The sequence below is a fragment of the Prionailurus bengalensis genome, chromosome A2, assembly GCF_016509475.1.
Source record: "Prionailurus bengalensis isolate Pbe53 chromosome A2, Fcat_Pben_1.1_paternal_pri, whole genome shotgun sequence".
In the NCBI taxonomy this organism is placed as follows: Eukaryota; Metazoa; Chordata; class Mammalia; order Carnivora; family Felidae; genus Prionailurus; species Prionailurus bengalensis.
In genome coordinates, this window is record NC_057348.1 from 149027654 (window position 1) to 149042966 (window position 15313).

A 15313-nucleotide genomic window follows, 5' to 3' on the forward strand; every position below is an offset into this window, starting at 1 on the left:
TTGGCATAAAGGCTGACCCTGCATTTCTCCCATACACCTTTCTCGATAAACATAATCTGTTTCAAATATAATTCCTCTGCTGAGAATCAGACCAAAGACCACCAGAAAATAGGTGCTAACAGATCCTCTGTTCACCAGCATTGTTACCACGAGGCCTACTAGATGCTGAAGAAAGTTCTTCTCGATGTTAGAAAGCCACAGGAGGCAATCCGTAAGCCTTCTGTGTAGAAGTTTTTAAAGGAGTTACAGCATATTAACAGCAACACTGAGTTCCATTTGCTGAATGCTTATTATGTGCTAGCTTCTGCACAAATAGGCACAACGCGTCCCTTCTCTCTTTTACCCTCCCCACTGCGTGTCCACACGCGCTGAACTGCTCAGACTCCTCCTCCAGATGTTCCCATTTGTAATTTCTTCACTTCTTGACTCAAGGTGGGATGTTTGCTCTGAATACCTTGCCCTCCCTCCTCTGTGGCGCCTCGTCGTCCTCCAAGTTTATTGCCCCACCGTCTGCATGGGGGCTCCCTTCCCCGTGAGGTCATTGAGAAAACAGTGTTGATACCAATGAAGTACGTGGAGGAAGAAAAAAATTATCATTCTATTCCAACCTGCCAGCCTTTCTTAGTTCCGTAGCCTGCAGTCCTTTCCTCCTGCGTAGTTATTCGTACAATACCGCATGACTAATTTGTATTCTGCTTTTCCTCTTACACATCATATTTTCTCATATTTCCATATAATTTTCGTAATTATCATTTCCATCATAAAAACAGTATTACCCCATTACAGAAAATAAATCGCCCGTAATTGCCATCTTGATGACACTCCTTGCTCGTTTCCTCTCGGTACCTGTGTTACAAGTTAAAGGGGAGGGTGGGGATATTTAAATAGCCAAGGAAGCCTTGATTGACATGTTTTTATTTTGATAATGTTCATTTTAAAAGAAAAGTTCTTGGGGCACCTGGGTGGTCCAGTCAGTTAAGCGTCCGACTTCAGCTCAGGTCATGATCTCGCGGTTTGCGAGTTTGAGCCCCACGTCGGGCCCTGGGCTGACAGCTCAGAGCGAGGAGCCTGCTTCAGATTTTGTGTCTCCTTCTCTCTTTGTCCGTCCCCTGCTCACATTCTCTCTCTCTCTCTCTCTCAAACAAAAAAAAAAAAATGCTTTCAGGGCTCCTGGGTGTCTCTGTCAGTTAAGCATCCAAAATCAGCTCAGGTCATGATCTCCCTGTTTGTGAGTTCAAGCCCTACATTGGGCTCCACGCTGAAGTCTCGGAGCCTGGTTGGGATTCTCTGTCTCTCTCTGCCCCTCCCTGACTCGCGCTTTCTCTCTCTCTCCCTCAAAATAAATAAATAAACTTAATTAAAAAAAAAGTTCTTTCAGAATTCACTTAACCTGCCTGTACTTCCATCCTTCCACCTGTAGGGTGACGAGGTATGGAGCTTTATTGTCTCTAAGATTATCTCCTAAGTCCTTTTACAGTGTAGCCAGAGTGTGACTCTGTTTTAATGTGATGAACCTTGATGGCTTTGGTAATTGGTTGCCTTTTTTTTTTTTTTTTTTTTTTTGGTCATACGCCCCACTGAGAGTATGGTGAGAGCTTTGGACCCTCTCCACTTAAAAATGCCACTACGCACAAACATAAAAAAACGTTTCATGCAAGACCATCTGGGGACCAAGAATCTTTTGCTCTAAGCACAGGAAAGAAGCATTTATGGAAATGACAGATTTCAGAAAGTATTTCATATCCAAGAGGTGGGGAAAATGACGTTCATTTTTCTCTAATACTGTGCAACCAATGACGCAAAAAATGGGAAGAAATTCTGAAAACACGTACATAAAACATTGCACAGTTACAGAAAAATATTGACTAAAATGAGCTTTAAGTATTTGGGGGGGGCTCCTGGGTGTGTCAGTCAGTTAAGTATCCCACTTTGGCTCAAGTCATGATCTCGTGGTTCATGGGTTTAAGCCCCGCATCATGAGGCTCTCTGCTGACAGCTCAGAGCCTGGAGCCTGCTTCAGATTCAGTGTCTCCCTCTCTCTCTTCCCCTCCCCTGCTCGTGCTCTGTCTGTCTCTGTCTCAAAAGTAAACAAACGTTAAAAAAAATTTTTAATAATATTTGAGTGTGATTTGATTATTTAGGACAGTCACTGTGGCTGTAGTCAAAGACTCCTGAAGCCATATGTGGAATGTACTAAACACAGGCTTCCAGGAGGAGAGGGCGATAATGGGCATGATCACGATTGTCTGGATGTGCTTTAAAAATTTGTATTAAAGGACTAGATATGTTCCCTAGCTTCATTGTACGTGACTGCTAAATCTGTGCAAGTGGTTGGTCGAGATTTTGTTTTCTGTTCGTTAAGAGGATAACCAGATACTGACATTCTGACTTTATACAGAGGAGACCACTCTTTCTGCCAAGACCCCCTTCCTACACGTGCAGGTAGCGGATCCTACTTTAAAATGCGATTATAATGGGGCAATGGTGTAATGTTGAATGCAAGCCATTGAATGTAAGTTGCATTTTATGGCTCCAGTTAAATTGCTCAAGATTTTTCTGCTGAGTTAGGGAAGATAGGAGGAGAAAGTCGTTTTAGAAAACAAAATATGAAGCGTCTCATTTTTTAAGATGTAGATGGTGTTTGCTTTGAGATTTAGATGTTTAAAGGAGTATCGAGAGGATGCTTCAGCTTTGGAAATGCCCGAGTTGAGCCGAGAGAGAAAATGATCAGCAGACAGCTCTTCTCCTGAGAGACTGTCGAGTCATCACTAAGAGTGACTTCTTTCCACTGCACTAACAAGATAATGGATTCTTCTAAGAGTTATCACGTCCTATTGGTTCTGTTTCTCTGGAGAACCCCGACTAATATAGTACTATTATCATGCCCATTTTCAAACAGACAAGGAGACTGAGCCTTTAAAAATGTAAAGAACTTGCTTGAGTTGACACAGCAAGTAAATTGTGAAGCAGGGATTGGAACTCAGGCCAACTGGATCCAGATCCTTCTTTCTTAGAGGTTACAGAAGGATCGCCTTCATGGTTGCTTTTATTTTCGGTTCAGTTGGGGAATTCCAAATTGCTGGCCTTTTTAGGAAACATCTTTAATGCTACAGCCTGTGACTGTGACCCAGAAGGAAAGTCAAGAAGCTCGTATAAAGTAATTAAATCAATGTGTTATTTATTCATTGGACTGAATGGATATTTATTGACTGCCTGTGATCTCTCAGGCATCATGCCAGGCATTAGGGATACAAAGATGGAAAGGCCAGGGTTCTGTCCTCAAGGGGCCTGTCACACTGTCTAGGGGAGGCAGACATGCAAACAGCAGGTACACTCTAGAAGCTCTCTCGTTTCTGGAGTGAAATATGTAGAAATGTAGTGAGAACATGGGAAAAGAACACATATTCTTGTTTTTCACACCTATTCTATGTATTTGTGTATATACTTTTTAATGTTTATTTATTTTTGAGAGAGAGAGAGAGAGAGAGAGACCGGGTGCAAGTGGGGGAAGGGCAGAGAGAGCCAGAAACACAGAATCCGAAGCAGGCTCCCAGCTCTGAGCTCTCAGCACAGAGCCCAACATGGGACTCAAACCCACAAACCGTGAGATCGTGACCTGAGCCAAAATCATGAGTCAGACACAACTGACTGAGCCACCCAGGCACCCCTGCATACATTTTTAGTAAGTAAAACAGAAACGTGATATACAGTTATACTCTGGAAAGTGTGGGTGGGTGTATACAAGCATGGTCTGTGTACGTATACATTTTTTAAAAATTTTTATTTATTTTTGAGAGACAGAGACAGATCACGAGTGGGGAGGGGCAGAGAGAGAGGGAGAGAGACACAGAATCTGAAGCAGGCTCCAGGCTCGGAGCTGTCGGCACAGAGCCCAAAGTGGGGCTTGAACTCACAAGCTGTGAGATCATGACCTGAGTCGAAGTTGGACGCTTAACCAACTGAACCACCCAGGCACCCCTGGTCTTATGTATGTATAAAGTAGCATTAATTTTTTTCTTGCCTGGATACTCAAGGGATTCTTAATCTTTGAAGTTTAATGACATAACTAAAATATATAGCGTTTTTTTTCTGGAATACATTGTGCCTTTTCAATCTTTAGATTATAAAGAGTATAAAGATCACGTTGTTCTTAAGGGAAAATCAAGAATTAAAGTGCACTGGCAGTTTTAAGTACTTAAGGACGAAGTGTCGAAACTTTGAGGCATTTCTGGAGGGTAGAGAAGAATAAGGAGAAGGGCCAGTGCAACCTTAGAGGCTAAGCAGTTTGAAATACGGTGACATTTTGTAGGATCCAGGGACTGCTCCCCATGCCAAAGATTCCTTCCCTCCAGCTTATAACAGTGCCTGAAATTACGCCAGTAAAATCTAGATGAAGGCGCTTTGCCCAGTTGTGTTCTGTAGAATCTCATTATTTTGTGAAATAAGATGTTCTAGGCAGGGAAATAGTTCCATAAGTAAACAAGGTTGGAAAATACTACAGCGAATACCCCACTTAGTAATTCATTACTCCTTCAGATAGTAAAGATCCTAGAAAGTCCCATAAGAAAAAAAAAAATCTTTATTTATACCAGTACTTCCCACATTTATTTGACTACATAATTCTTTTTCTCATGGAATATTAGATTACGATATTATTTCTCGGAAGAATCTTCCTTTAAAATTCTGATGTATCTGGGAGAAGCTAATCAGTGATGCTGACTAATAGTAACATATTAATGATGTAATACAATAATATCTAAGCTTCCGTGCATATTTACTGTACCCCAGGCACAGATCTAAAGTGGCCTTAATGTGTTATCTTATTTAAATACAGCAATCCTTGGGGCGCCGGGGTGGCGCAGTCGGTTAAGCGTCCGACTTCAGCCAGGTCACGATCTCGCGGTCCGTGAGTTCGAGCCCCGCGTCAGGCTCTGGGCTGATGGCTCCGAGCCTGGAGCCTGTTTCCGATTCTGTGTCTCCCTCTCTCTCTGCCCCTCCCCCGTTCATGCTCTGTGTCTCTCTGTCCCAAAAATAAATAAACGTTGAAAAAAAATTTTTTTTAAATACAGCAATCCTGTGACCTTCCTCATTTTACAGAGGAAGAGAATTAGGCTTGACAGGATTTACACACCTGTTTCCTGGTCACACAGTCAGTAAATGACAGAGCCGGGATTCAGGCCTTGGTAGCACGGTTCCAGAGACTCCGTTATTGGCCCCTTTTTCCACGCCAGCAAGCAGAGAGAAGCACCTTGCTGAGTCGGCGTCCTCATGGACAAGGACGGAAAGCAGTCAGAAGAGGAGGCTGTCCTTGAATGCTGGGGAGGAGCGGTGTGGTCAGAGTTCAGGAAGGAGTACTGTAGAAGAAAGTCAGAGGCGAGGGTGGTGGTGCACTCCACCTGCTTTCCAGTTTGGTCTGGAGGTGGCCTCGAACACAAGAAAAGAAGACACAGGAAATATGGTGGTGGGGGGGGGGTGGCCAAGAAAAGCAGAGTACAGGTTAAAATTAATCATTGCCTCCAAGTCAGCAGCAGTCTGACCAAAGATGAAAACAGGACAAGTCAAATCCCTTACAGGAAAAAATCACGGGGAGACGACGTCTGTTTTGACACGTCCTGTTGTAATGCCCAGTTCTGTGCAGTGAGACTCTTCACAGGCCCCATGGACACGACAAATGGTATTGAGTCAGCAGATTCGAACAACAGAGACATTCAGAAAATTTTGCCCTTTTTCAGCTGGCCTTTTTTAGTGAAGAGAGTAGGATTTTGATGGAGTGTTTGTGGACAGTAACTACATTTGAGTCTGTAATATTCTTAACACAGAAATGTTTTCCAAATATTGTTTTAGTGATGGGATAGGACAAGGAAAGACATACGCTATCATCGTGTTTTCCGTTAGTAGAATGTCAGTCCCTAGAGTGAGGGTGGAGCCCCGAGGGCTGTCCTATCGCTGGGAACCTGTCCCCTTCGAATCTCAGAATCCTGTGTCTTCTGGGACAAGTCTCCACTCCTCCTGCCTCTCTACCTGATGTTACCCACACCTGTGCTTTCTCTCTGCTGCTCAGGTGACTTCCCTCTGCCCAGCTGATTTGACCTTGTACCACTCTAGGCCTCATTATGGAAAGACACTTGTAGCAAAGCCAGGCATTGGGGCCTCCTGGTTTTCATTCTCCATCATCTCCACTATACTACAGAGTTTTCTTTCCGAAAGACAGAAGTTAGCATTCACACAGCATGTCAGTGTCTTTTCAGGCTGATTTAAAAAGAAGTCTTTTTCCTAGACATCAGAAAGTTCTCTGTAACAAAAATATTTCCATGGCCTAGGAAATGGTCTCCTTACTGCAAGCAGTACTCGATGCAACAAAATTATAACAGAAAAAAACAGATACGTATCATCTCTTGGATTTTCCATTATTGATATTTAACCTGAAATACCATCTTTACAACTTGATGGCAAAAACAAGATGGCCAGTTCACAAACCCCACACGAAAATTTGCATGATTCAGCCTATCAGTGATCAGAGAAAGAGCACACAAACCGATAAATTAAGAATTTAGTAGTAACAACAAATCTACTGGGGCTTCAACCTCCCTTAATTAAGAAGTCTTAAAGGAAGATTAGCATTCTGTGTTGATGTTTACCTCTGAAATTTTGAACAAAACAATGTCAGCAGAAGATACCCTAAGGAGCATTTTTGGAAAAATCCCAACAATTGCATAGAGCCACACAGATGAAATGAATTAATCAGCTTGGATAACACTATTTCTTCTAAAGCATCTGAAATAGACTCCTGAAACTCGTAAAAACCCTTGTATTTTCTAGCATATGTGAGAGTTTAAGGGTGCCTCAGAGCCTACTTTGAAAGATTTGCTATGAAACTCCCTTGATAAAATGCACTGTTGCCAGAGTTAAAAAATAAAAAATAGAAAAGGCTGCCTGTAGTATTATCCAATTGTCAGTGTCTTCATAGAACTGGAAAGAGACTTTAGAGCACTTCTACACTATCTCTTCTTACCAAAGAGTGAACTGATACCTAGACTGGCTCTGGACTGAGCGAAGGTCCCATAGCGAGCCAGGGCTAGACCCCAGATTGCTTAGAAGATGAAGTTGACTGCTTTTCCCACCCTACCTACCATGTGGCTTGGTTGGCATTGGACTTACTTTACAGTGTGAAATCAACTTTGTTGATTGAGATAAGAGCTCATAAGCGTATTCTCTGTACGACTTGGTTCAGTTCTTCCTACCTCCCTTTATAACCTACCAGCAATACTAATTAGGAAGGCAAACACTTTGACCTGGGTGCGGTGATTTTGGCCTAGACTGAAGAGACTGACAGAGTGGACGATTTAGGTTCCTTTTAGAAGGTTCTTCTTCTCCCTCCTTGCCTGAAACTTCCCTAAAGTGGCTTACCAAGAAGCAGTGAGCAAAAGGCTCCTGAAGAGATAATGTGAATGCTTTTCACTGCCTCCTTAAGTTCCTCTCGTTCGTGTCTGGCCTTCTCTGTCTACATCTTTGGAACAGAAGAGAAAAAGCGCAGGTGTGGAGTAACGAACATCCGGTAGAGAGGTAAGAGGAATAGAGACCTGTTCTGGAAGACACAGGATTCTGAGATTCGAAGGGGACAGATTCTCAATGATTTGATAGCCCTCCCTCCCCTCTCCATTTATACTGTAGGAACTGACACACCGTTAAGGGAAAACGTAAAATGGGATTATACGTTTATAATCCCATTGTGTACTTGGTTGCGGAAGGAGGCAGAGCTCTGAGTGAGACCCAAGATGATACTGAAACCAGTGGCAAGATGTCTTTTTCTTCATTCCATATACATATGTCCTTGTCCCAATATACAGTGACAGACTTGCCAATTTAAGTGATAAAATTTCAAATCCTGAAAGTTAACCTATTGTACTTGAACAGTACGAAATTGCTGACTTTCAACTATATTTTACCCGTAAAAGGGCAATTTCATATGGCCTAAGTTAAGCAGTAAAAATCAACAAATGAGAGCCTGTATGGGTGCAAAAACGTCTGCTGGCTGGTGCATATTAAACATTGTTAGAAACAAAAAACTAAAACGTAAACCATTTCCTTACCTTTGTCAAATGGCAAGCCAACAGGTAGTCTTACATTCTGCCAGAGGGATCATTGATTAGTACAACCACTAAGTATGGAAATACTTAAACTTAGCGTTTTTCACTTATAGATATTTATATCCAAGTAGTATACTGATATGTGAGTAAATATTTTTGCACAAATATGTTCATCGCAGCTTGTTTACAGCAGCAGAAATTTGGGACCAAATTGGCAGTAGGAAAATGGTATTGTTCTATATCCGCATGACGTTGCGTTACATGGTGACTAAAATAATATTTACCATGGATTTTTAATGATACTGAAAAGTGTCTAGGATATAAGAAGGGAATAAAGTAACCAAATACCATAAAATACCTAGGACTACACCTAACCAAAGAAGTGAAAAATCTATACACTGAAAAGTATAGAAAGTTTATGAAAGAAATTGAAGCAGACACAAAAAAAAAGGAAAAATAATCCACGCTCCGGGATTGGAAGAACATGTATTGTTAAAATGTTGATACTGCTTAGAGCAGTCTACATATTCAGTGTGATCCCTATCAAAATAACACCAGCGTTCTTCACAGAGCTAGAATAAACAATCCTAAAATTTGTATGGAACCAGAAAAGACCCCAAATAGCCAAAGCAATCCTGAAAAAGGAAACCAGAGCTGGAGGCATCACAATCCCGGGTTTCAAGCTGTATTACAAAGCCTTAATCATCAAGACGGTATGGGACTGGCACAAAAACAGACACTCAGATCAATAGAACAGAATAGAGAACCCAGAAATGGATGCAGAAACATATGGTCATTTAATCTTTGACAAAGCAGGAAAGAATATCTAGTGGAATAAAGACAGTCTCTTCAGCAAATGGTGCTGGGAAAACTGGACAGCAACATGCAGAAAAATGAACCTGGGCCACTTTCTTACACCATACACAAAAATAAACTCAAAATGGATGAAAGACATAAACATAAGACAGGAAGGCATCAAAATCCTCGAGGAGAAAGCAGGCAAAAACCTCTTAGACCTTGGCTGCAGCAACTTCTTACTCAATGTGTTTCCAGAGACAAGGGCAACAAAAGCGAAAATGAACTGTTGGAACCTCATCAAAATAAAAAGCTTCTGCACAGCGAAGGAAACAATCAAAAACTAAAAGGCAACCGACAGAATGGGAGAAGGTATTTACAAATGACATATCAGATAAAGGGCTAGTAACCAAAATCTATAAAGACCTTATCAAATTCAACACCCAAAAAAACAAATAATCCAGTGAAGAAATGGGCAAAAGACATGAATCGATACTTCTCCAAAGAAGATATCCAGATGGCCAACCGACACATGAAAAAATGCTCTACGTCACTCATCATCAGGGAAATACAAATCAAAACCACAATGAGATACCACCTCACGCCAGTAAAAATGGCTAAAATAAACAACTCAGGCAACATGTTGGTGAGGATGTGGAGAAAGAGTATCTCTTTTATACTGCTGGTGGGAATGCAAGCTGGTGCAGCCACCCTGGAAAACAGTATGGATGTTCCTCAAAAAATTAAAAATAGAAGTACGACCCTATGACCCAGCAATTGCACTACTTTATCCAAGGGATACAGGGGTGCTGTTTCAAAGAGGCACAGGCACCCCGGTGTTTATAGCAGTGCTATCAATAGCCAAAGTATGGAAAGAGTCCAAATGTTCATCGAAGGATGAATGGATGAAGAAGATGTGGTATACACACACATGCACACACACATACACACATACATACATACAATGGAGTATTACTTGGCAATCAAAAAGATTGAAATCTTGCCATTTGCGATGACGTGGTTGGAACTAGAAGGTATTATGCTAAGTGAAATTAGCCAATCAGAGAAATGACAAATATCATATGACTTCACTCATATGAGGAATTTAAGATACAAAACAGATGAACATAAGGGAAGGGAAGCAAAAATAATATAAAAACAAGGAAGGGGACAAAACATAAGAGACTCTTAAATATAGAGAACAAACAGTTGCTGGAGGAGTTGTGGGTGGGAGGATGGGCTAAATGGATAAGGGGCATTAGGGAGGACACTTGGGATTAGCCCTGGGTGCTATATATAGGGGATGAATCACTGGAATCTACTCCTGAAATCATTATAGCACTGTATGTTAACTAACTTGGATGCAAATTAAAAAAATAAAAATTAAAAAAAAATTAAGTGAAGGAACAGTTCTAACCTCTTTCAGAAAGAAAAAAGGGAGAAATAAAGTAGTATCCGAATGATATATATATATATCGTGATCTTAACTGTGCGTTAGCTAGGAAGAAAATACAACAAAACATTGACAGTGTTTATTTTCTTGGCACTTTTCATTGTGTTATGCAATTAACATGTATTGCTTTTATAATGTGGGAGGACATTTAAAATAATTGCTTGCTGGACATCAATTTATAAAGTCGGGATATCTCTCTGGCAAAGGTTGCGTGTCTACACAGAACCATGGGCATCTGCGTTTCGAACTATTTTCCTGGAGGAGTTGGTGCTGAGAGTCTGGGGACCACACAGAGAATTATGAATGGTGGTTAGGTTTATTTGAAACAGGCCTGAGCACCAAGTATAAATGCTTGTCTCTTTAAGTCACCTGTCTCTAGAAAATGAAAGTTTGGAGTATAGTCTGTTCAGTGTCTTGTTAGGTGTCTGCCCTGAGGACTCCGTACCGTGTCTTTCCTTTCTGTATCCTCTTTACCTCGCACAGCACCTGGCAACAAGAAAAATGTTCCGTTCTGTCATTTGGTTTATTGAGTGGATTAAGTGGTAAAGAGCACAGTTTTGAAATCCTAAAAAAAAAAAAAAAAAAAAATTGGACTCCTAGCTCCCTTAACTTATCAGCAGTGTGACAGTAGGCAGATTCCTTAACTTCTTGGTGCCCATTTGAAAATGACTTCATGGGGTTGTTGGAAGGATTAAATGCATTAATACAAATATACAAGTTCTAGAATAATGCTCAATAATGGGAGCAGCTGCTACTGCTTTTATACAGGACTGCCTGCATTTTAATGTTTTCCAAAAAAGAAAAGGTATCTGGGTTTTCAACAAACAACAACAACAACAGACATTGCAACACCAAACACTTTTAAGAGAGAGAAATTAGAACCCTTTTATTAAGAACAAATCTCAGGAGGGGCCCTTAGGTGGCTCGGTTGGTTAAGCGTCTGACTTCAGCTCACGTCATGATCTCAGGGCTCCTGAGTTTGAGCCCCCACTGGGCTTTGTGCTGACAGCTCAGAGCCTGGAGCCTGCTTCGGATTCTGTGTCTCCCCCTCTCTGTGCCCCTCTCCCCTTCGCACTCTGTGTCTCCCTCTCTCAAATATAAATAAATATTAAAAAAAAAAAAAGAACAAATCTCAGGAAAAGGACTGTGGAGAAAATAGGGTTCTCTGAAAGCAATTTAACAGATTACTGCTGGACATTTCTGCTTCAAGTGACCCTCACAGTCCCGGGACTTACCTACTATGGGACCTCTCAAAAGTACTTCAGAGTTTCTTGGTTTTCTTTTGATTTTTGTAGCCATAGAAAATAAAAGTCAACTACAGAGAACATAGCTCTGTGGAGTAGAATTTCTTAATCTCCTGACTTTTGCCCCCATCTCTTACGTTAATGATGACGATACGGATTCCCTTATATGTTACACGTGAATATTAAATGAGGGGTGGCGGGTAAATGAATTAGAGTGTCAGGCAAACAGTTGATTCAACTTAATAAATGCTTATTCATTTTATTTTACCTCCTCACTTTCATTTCTGCTCATCTTTCTGCACCCCACAGTTTCTATGTAGTTTTCATACTTTGAGCAGGGTTAACGTGTTTTTCATTAGGATTGGCATCCTTTTCCAAAAACTTCTCCAAAAGGCTGCAATTGAAAAAAAAAATATGTATATGTATCCTTTTGATATTCCTGCCATGAAAAAAGAGAAGAGGCGCTCTGAGAAGTTAATCCATGCAGTGAAAATATGAAGCCCTCTACCCTCTTCTACCGCAGGAAGTCTCATGGGCATTTCACTATGGTGTCTCTAACGTGGGGACAAATCCATTGACCCCTCTTAGGAGGGCTGCAGCATGCTGTGGGCTGAGAGGATTTGGCCCAAGAATATGGCGTTTTACTGAGGCAGACAAGCCACTGGACTTTGTTTGATGTGAGCCTCTCAGTTCAAAAACATCCTAGTCTTAGAGGAGTGATTTCCTCTGAGACAGTCAGCAAAGAAACTTTGTCAGATATGTTCAACTTTTCTTTTGGGTAATATTTGAAATAATGAGAAAGTTAGTGGTTTCAAGTGTATTGAGTAGCTTGGTGATTTACTTTCTATTAGCTAAGGAGTTGCTTAATATTGATCAAGCTTTTGCTAATCTGGGGATTATTGGGATCTGTTATACATACACACAGACCTTTCTTCTTTGACATCTGCAAGGTGGTAGGAAAGACAGTAAATTGAAAATTCCAAGACGGGGTTTTGATCCCAGTTGGGCCATTTATTAGGTAGGCGATCTTGGGTAGGACATTTATCTTCTCCAGGTCTCAATTCCTGTATAATTAAATACAGATAATCACCAGGTAACTGCGGTGGTTACCAGCAGTAGGTAAGGTAAAATGTGTGAAAACTTTTTATAACCTTTAAGTCCTACATAGAGGTAGGTGAAGCTTTTAGGCCTTTGGCTGCTATCCTTATCTTAAGATTGTTTGTGAGTACAAGCTTTTGTTTTGTTTTCCTATGAAATGAGCTTAATCCTGTTGCTTAAGGAGATCTTACATTTTCATTTAACTGGGTGTTGTATGAAATCAGAATCACTGTTTCTTCCCCTTGATTTCAGGTCTTAATATTTATTTCTTTTTATTTATTTGTTTTAGAGAGTGCATGCGAGTGCGAGAGGGAAAGGAAGAGGAAGGGGGTGTTTGGGGGGAGAGAGAGAGAGAGAGAGAGAGAGAGAGAGAGAGAGAGAATATCCTAAGCAGGCTCTGTGCACAGCACACAGCCTGATGCAGGGCTCACTCAATCCCATGACCCTGAGATCATGACCTGAGCAGAAATCAGGAGTCGGACGCTCAACTAACTGAGCCACCCAGGCGCCCCTCAGGTCTTAATATTTAAATGGAAGTGATCTCTAGCAGATATAGCCACAACCCACCTGCGTTTTGATTGAATTTATCACTGGTTTCCATGTAACCTGTGCTAGGTAAAAATTTTAAAGCAGAATCGCTTTATAGTGTACATAAGATTTAAAAATGGCTGGTTCTTATTTTGAAAACCCAAGGTTAATGGCATACTTCTAACCATGGTCGACTCAGAATTAGAAGTTGTAATATATCTCTAGATGTGTGTGGGGGTTGTTTTTGTTTTTTTGTTTACCATGAGCATATCATTTGTTTCTTAATCACTAAAAGCATCATGTTTTTTGTAAGTATAGGATAAAAATAAGAAGGGAATGTATTTTGGGGCACCTGACTGGCTCAGTCAGTATAGCATGTGATTCTTGATCTCTGGGTTGTAAGTTCGAGCCCAACATGGGGTGTAGAGATTACTTAAAAATAAAAAAATAAAAAATCTTTAAAAAGAAAAGGGAATGGGACACCTGGATGGCTCCATTGGTTAAGTGTCTGACTTTGGCTTGGGTCATAATCTCATGGTTTGTGAGTTTGAGCCCCACATCGGGCTCTGTGCTGACACCTCAGAACCTGGAACCCTCTTCAGATTCTGTATCTCCCTCTCTCTCTCTCTCTGCCCTTCCTCTACTTGCTCTCTGTGTCTCTCTCTCCCAAAAACAGACATTTAAAAACAATTTTTAAAGAAAAGGAAATGTATTTTAAGGTCTTTGCATAACATAGCATTGTGATAAAGTTCATACTTGGAGTTTTTCTAGAAATGACCTAATAAAACTTTTCCTTTTTCTGCATGAATCATCTTCCTCTGTATTTATAATCTTTCTTACAAGGAAACTGTCAGATTAACCCATCATTTTTATTTCCTCATTGTTAAATAAACATACACACCTTAAACTTTACCTGTGAATTATAGTTACTCTCCCTCTTGTAATTTATTTCCTTATTCTCTTGGGAGACCCCTTTGGGACACAAAGTGGCACGTGATTTCTGGGCGACTTGCTTTCTCTTCTAAGGACAGAGTACCTAACTCTAGGAGATTTATGTAAAATCAGTCTTAAAAACCTATATATACAGTTAATGATAATACTATAATTTATGTGATGTTATATTACATTATATTACTATATATCTGCTCAGCTTAGGGATGCAACCCCATAAAACTGAAGTAGAATGAAATCTAGTGAAGTTCAGGCAGAGCTATCCGATGCTTCCTCTTCAGTAAGATTTCTTCTATTTGCTTTCTGTTACTTGCTTTTAGGAGACTCATATTTAGAACTTCTGTTCTTATAAAAAAAAGAGAGAGATAGCTTTATAATTACTATGTAAGAACTGTGAAGTGGAAAAGAATGCATTGGCAAGACATATTACAATTACTTTGTCATGCATCTGGTTATGTTGGCGTATTTGTTTAATTAAATTCCCTGCTAATTATAACTGTATGTACTTGTGTTAATTATTATTTGCTTAACACAGGAAACAGTGTAATTCTTTAAAGGAAAGCAACTCGCTTGCTATTTAAATTAAATTCCAATGTAATATGCTTTCTAAAATAATAGTAGTGACATTTTATTAGAATGGTGGTGGAAAAATATTTATCTAACTCAATGGAATTTGGACTCACTAACATTCAACCGAGTTGTTTTAATATCAAGTTGTAATTGGGAATAATAAATTTTAGAATATAAGGATCAACATTATACCAAACCTACCCACACATGAAGGATAGATTCTCACCCTGCAGGGTAAACTTTCTCCATCATTCTGAAACTCCTTATCCACTATTCTAGAAGAGAGGAAGAGAATTAGTACTTGACAATGATTCTCAAAGGCCCAACAAGTGCAGTTTACTTTCTAATACGTTCTCTGAAACATTTGCTTAATGTCAGCCTGCCCAGGTCACTTGGTTTTTCATATAGTTAGAGGTTTTCTCCAGCTTGCAAATCTTTATCACTAGAGTGAAAATAAGATTCCCAACAGAGTTGGGTCTTTTCTCTTTCACTCTTTTCCTCTTCTCTCAGTTTGAAGCATTTGCTCCTTCCTCTTTAAGTTTCCCCTTCCTCCCACTCTTTTTCAGGCGCCAGATATTTTTTTAAAC

At 40.3% G+C, this 15313-nt stretch overlaps 1 protein-coding gene across 1 annotated transcript in view; it reads left to right on the forward strand.

Annotated features, from left to right (window-relative positions):
- The window catches only part of EXOC4 (exocyst complex component 4), a 754752-nt gene that overhangs the window by 470298 nt on the left and 269141 nt on the right, over positions 1-15313 (forward strand). The window lies entirely within an intron of this gene.